Below are 6378 nucleotides of genomic sequence, written 5' to 3'. Positions count from 1 at the left end.
TCAGAGGGCTCAAACTTCTCAGGTTTAGCTGCACCTGGTCAGATCTGATTTCATCAGGGTCTTTATTCAAAGACTTCACTCTCAAGCCCCTTCCTGTAGGGCAGGCTCCTACACAGCTCCTTGGGTATCTGTGTATAAGCCCCAAACTCCTCCTGGTGCCGTTATAACCCTTTTTAGCTCCATAGCAACTCCCTCCTGTAAGCCTAAGATACCAGATAACTATCATTTACTGAGCTATTAAAATAAAGGCTTTTCAGCTTCCTCAGGTGCAGAGTTGGAAAGAAGCCTAGAAGCCTGCAGGGCTTACCAGCCTGGCTGAGTCCCACCGTCTAACAATTAAATGGTGTTTTATGTCACCAGCCCTGGGTAGAATCTAATACCTCATTCCAGCTTTTTAGTGCTACGGTCTGCACCTTCTGATTTCTTGCTATTAAGGTTATTTGTTGCTGGTTTCCTCTTTACTTCCCTGGAGTAGTACCATAATTAATGGATCCTATTGTTTCCTGAGCTCTCTTGCTTGTCATGAAATCATTTTACTGTGCATACTAAAGATAAGAAACTTTCAGAAATGCCGTTCAGTTTCTAGAACTCTACACTATTTCAAAGGGTCACAAGAAGGCCACAAAACATAATGACAGTAGGTAGCCAGAATCTTTAGGTAACTAAAAGGGAGAAACAGGTATCAAACCATCAGGCACTTCCCTAACACACACGCACAAGTACTTTTTAGATCAAGGGTTGTCAGTGGAAGGATGTAGGAAAGAAAAGCAGATGCAGCATTTGTGAATGCTAAGCAGCTCTCTTAGAAACCCATTACACTGGCCAGAGAAATGACTCTTGAACTCTGACCTCAAAGTATACCTGTGCTCTGGATAAAAAATATCATACAAAACCAGGTCAAGATGGAATAGTGCAAAAAACAAAGGTCATATAGACATTAAATGGGTCTCTTTTCACTGTTGTGTTAGTAAAATAAACATTTTTATGACAACTGTTCAGGAACTATGGATACTCACTGTTCTAAATAAATAATTTTTAAAAATGGCAATTTCTGAATAATAAAAATGAAGACATTTTGTTTGCTATCTTTCACTAGCCTATTTAAGATTATCCATGAAGGAAAAGAAGGTAGGAAATATTCCTCTTCATTGAGTCTATTGGTAAGAATTTTCTACAGTCATGACTAAAAACAGTATCCAAAGAGCTTGGGAAAATTTCCACATTCTTGCTGAAGAACTTTTTTTGAGTAGAACTTCAAAATCAGTCTTTTTGGAGATTCTCCAATTAAGGGGTGGTAACAAGCTTTGGCTAGAAAATAAAACAGGTGTGCAGGCACTAATGTGAGAACATAAAATCTCCTGTTTAGCCTGCCTTTATCTTGATGACTTGAAATTCTAACTACATGTTGTAATTCTGAAAAACGTAGTTGATAAAATATAGTAGACTAAGAAACCTTGAGAAATGCACAAATAAATATTACAAATGATCCTTGTACAAATTCAAAAATAAACAAACCTCACTGGAGTCAGGGCCCAGACTTATAAAACTGCAGAGCTAAAAGGTAAGGTCCTATGCAAGGTCTCCTTCACTTTGACACTACTGCAGTCCTGGTAGGGGGTTCCCTAAACTACTAAGAGTTCAATAATTCACTAAGGAGACTCACACAAATCACTGAATGGCGTTACACTGCTAGTTACAATTTACCTCATGGAAAGGATTCAGATTAGAGTTAGCCAAGGGAAGAAATACATAAGGTAAATCCAAAGTGAGCTCTAAAAGTAGAGACTCCAGGGTCCTCTCACTGTGGGACCAGGACTTGTCAGTCTCCTGGAATCTGTGGATGAAAATGTATATGGAGAATTCCCATAGAGAAGCTGATCTGAGCTTTAGAGTCTAGAGTTTTCACTGGGGCTTCTCCACGTAGGTATGACTGACTGTCCACATGGATGACCAATAGTGTAGAGTTCAGCATTTGTACCCTAAGTTGCAGTGTTGGTATTGTGAGCATGAGCACCCCCAAATCTAAGACCACTGGATATGGCCAACCCCATTCCACAGGATCTGGAATGCACTGCCCCACCCGAAGCAAAACACACAACTATCAAGTATGACATAAGTTATTTCCAAGGAGCTCAAGGCAAAATTCCTACTTCCCTTTTGGCAAAGACAACCTCCTTCCTAACATAGGGTACCCCTTGACTTTTGTCCATGGTTCCTTTATAGCAAAATAATTATGTTGTCTGGGCATATGTATTTATTGAAGCATTTATATACCAGACAGCAGTAGTATGCTAAAATATACCTAGCACTGGGGCTGGGGATTCAGCTCAGCGGCAAAAGCACCTGCCTGGCAAGCACAAGGTCATGAGTTCAGTTCCCTGTACCAGAGGAAAAAAAAAAAATTATATATATATATACCTAGCACTTGGAAGAATTAGTGTAAGGCCAGGATATATGAAAGGAACATATAATCATTCTCTTAAAGACATTTGCTTGAATTCCACTACTTACACCTTACGATGAGCTTTTGCAGAACTATTTAGAATTGAAATTTTCCTATGGTTAGAGCAGCCTAGGTTTTCCCCAGATGACTCACTTTTTTACCAATATTACTCCTTGAGGAGGTTTTCACACCATTTACCAACATATTGGACCACCAGTATTAGTACAGTATCATAACTTTGCCAATGACAGCAGTGTTTCAGCAATATGTATCACTGTGGTAGAAGATGTGACCTAAAAATAAGGATCAAGACATAATGACCCATTAATGAAGTCCTTCTTGGTCATTAACAATTAGTCTAGTCCATCATCCCACCATGTGAAGAAAATTCTTTTCCAAGCAGCAGATTTGCAGGGATTCACTAAATCTCATCAGATTCCCAGAACTGCAGTTTTGTAACCTAGGTCTCCACCCTTGCAAGCATCAAGTATGATTGAGCTGAGAGAAAATTTCTTCTGTGCCTAAGCCTTCTCCAAGGCATTAATGTAATGTGAGGTTTCCTCCATTAAATACACAATATTCAATCCTCACTCACAGCTACTATACCATCTTTTTTCTATCATCTAGTTTTACTTCAACTTTTCCACCTCCTTCAGATAGGGCTGGGATGGTAGGAAAATGAATTGAGAGAAAGTGTTATTTAAAGAGGGACCATAAACACGGAAAGCACAGAGTAAGGCAATGGGGAAATGTCTTCACCCTCTGCTTCCCGCTCCCAAATGCCAGCATGGATACTGGAATATATGATTTGGCAGAAGTAGACATGAGAATATCGCTTCACGAAATGCTCTCTGAAAGGTCATTGTCTTCTCAGAGAGAAATGGAGTTACATCCGATGTCCGGTGCATGGAGAAGTGAAGCCGTAAAGTTGAAGGAACCGTCAAGGGGCAGCACTTAGACACCTCCCCGCCCCTCCAAGTGTGGGAGAGCACCCCATATGAATTTGCTGTCTCTTATTACTAACAGAATTGAGCATCCTTTTATATGTTTACTGCCTATTTGGATGTTCTGGGCTACGAACATCCTGTTTATGAACTTCCTGTTTTTTGTCTTGGTTTTTGAGACAGGGTCTGGCCCAGTAGTCCAGGCTGGCCTGGGACTCGCTGTGTACTGCAAACTGGGTTTCAACTCACAACCCTCCTACCTCTGCCTTCAAAGTGCTGGGGTTACAGGTCTGCACCCCACACCTGGCTCCCCGTGTCCATTCAGAATCAGGCTGTTCATCTTCCTTTACTGACTTGTAGGAATTTTTATGCAAAGTTTTGTGTATGTTGCAGATATCTTACCCAATTTGTGTTATAGCAAACTACATCTAACTGTAATCATCTACAGTTAGTTTATTATACAAAGTTTTAATTTTGATGTGGTCAGTTTTATAACTTATTTGACGAATGGCTTCTTCTTTGGTGTGTCTTCTCTCAGAAATGTATGTTTATCTAGAATTCATTAAAATATTTGTACAAGTTTTCTTTTAAAAAATGTATACTTTTTGCTGAAAACTGCATTCTTTTTGTTTTTATCTAAAACACGTTAGGAGATTTATAATAATTAACACTGTGCACTGCTGTCTTCATAGTAGTTATTGAGAGTATAGCATATAGGCGTGATATCTCATACAAACAATATTAGCACAAGCCTTTCTTTTCAATGAACTAAAAGAAACTAGCTGTGATTTTTCAAACTAGATATTTAAGGCATCTGGAGTTTAGTTTTATATGTGGAGTAAAACCGGGACCTGAATTTACCTTTCCCATAGGAAAGATGATTGTCCCAATGTTGTTTATCATATTGCTGATCCTTTACCTACTGATGTGTGGTATGTAATCTAGCATATATATGTGTGCATATATTTATCTTTTTCCTACTAAAATCTTCATATGATTCATTCCCATTTTCTTTGTTAGTGTCAAATGACATTTATTTAGCTTTATTACCTTGGGCCAACCTTTGTTTTTCTGATAGATATGTTACTTAGTCATTATCTGTAAATATGCAATGTATTTTATATAATTTCTGGATTCAGTTAAATACTGCTTAGATACAATTTTGTATTTATATTCATGAATAAGATTGGACTATCATTTCCCCTTTTTTGCATTATCCTCAACATGGATTTGTTTTAGGAAAGTTATTCTAGCTTCCTCATTGTTGGCTAAAAGTTTAAAACAATAAAACAAGAAACTTCACGACTTTAAAATATTTCAGAACTAAATGCTGAATGACAATGCTTTCTGTACCCTACAATTATTTAATTATGTGTATTTCAAACCCCCTAATCTAAGTCATACTGAATGACAGATAAAACAAAAAGTTAATAGTGCCATTAATGTGATAAAATATAAAATGTTGTATTTCTCTACATTATGTGATACAATTAAATGAAACCCTTTAAAAATTACAGTTACAGTTCTTGCAGCCAAAATAACCAATATACGATATTTCTCTACATAAACATAAACACTTTTTTAGCAAATACATATTTGATATGAATCTTGGTGGCAGTATCTCCAAGTGTTTTAATTACATATAAAAATATTTTAACTTAGGCTTTTTTTAGATTATCCAGGATACAGAAAGCAGAATTTGACTAGCCTATTTCTAAAGAAGTCACACTAGTCTAAAGCAGGATGTATACTTTTCTCACCTTACACAAGGAAGGATTCCTTTTATTACTGCATAAAATTCTTGATGTGAAATCTTATTAAAATGTTGATAATAGGATGATTTTAAGAGTAGGAACCACTTACCCCAAATACCATAAGTGGAAAAGTTTTCCTAACAACAGTGTAACCAGAGGTGTGAGCTAGGCAGAAGGCTGCAGCTTGCAGTGTGTCAGGGTGAATGTGGGGCTGTGGATGTTGATCCATGGCTTTCTTGCTCTACAGCTCTGCCCGTCACTTACATTCCACCTTGCGAGGTGTCTTGGAGACGAGTTGCCAGCCTGCTTCTGTATCTTTCCCTCTTTGACTTTGTTATCACTGCCAAAGCTTATTATGGCATAGAGTTAGGGAAAGCAAAACTAGGAAAAACTTTAAACTTCATCCACTCCAGAATGTGACAGAAGAGAAAGCTTCACTGAAATTGTAGCAAGAAGCTATGTGCCTACATTGTTCTCAAAGACTTTTTTTCGAAAGACTTCACAGTATCCTACCGAGTTCTATTTGCCCGCAGGATGAAAGACAAGTTGAGAAACATTGCTGGCCCCATGTTGTGTAACGTGTGACATTTCATCGTGGAAAGGAGCGATCCAATTAGTAGATCACTCTGCCTTCTGCAACCTTTGACAAGCTCAGAAAATGTCAGAGGTCTGAAAGAAGCCTGCATCATTATTATCTTCAAACACTGCACAAAAAGTCGGCTTTGGTTGTTGTGGAATCTAATGGGACATTCTTAAAAGCTGCACCTTGCACATTTTTTCGCATTGCTTATTGGGCTTTCCTATTAATCCTGCACTGTTAGTGTCTTCAAGCACTTCTAGATCATCAGCACATTTTAACAGCTTCATGTAAGAAGAAAGACAAATACAAGAAAACCACAAGGAAGTAAGGACATTAAGGTATTTGTTGTGTTTTTCACTGATCGATGTGGAAGTTCTGGGCTGAACCTGAAAGACTAGTAAGATTAGATCCCTTGAAGTGCATTTCACAACAAATGATCAGCAATATGAATTGTAATGAAACCAAGGTGATACACTTCACACCACCAAACTATAAAACAAGTCAATTTCTGTATTGCGATCAAACCAATGCAGTATAACTCTTGGGCTATTCAAAATATAAGAACAGGGGCTGGGGACTTAGCTCAGCGGCAAAAGCGCCTGCCTGGCAAGTGCAAGGTCGTGAGTTCGGTTCCCGGTACTGGAGAAAAACCAAAAA

The sequence above is a fragment of the Chinchilla lanigera genome, unplaced genomic scaffold (genome assembly GCF_000276665.1).
Source record: "Chinchilla lanigera isolate Chin_1 unplaced genomic scaffold, ChiLan1.0 scaffold00002, whole genome shotgun sequence".
NCBI classification, from domain to species: domain Eukaryota; kingdom Metazoa; phylum Chordata; class Mammalia; order Rodentia; family Chinchillidae; genus Chinchilla; species Chinchilla lanigera.
This window is presented reverse-complemented; position numbering follows the sequence as displayed.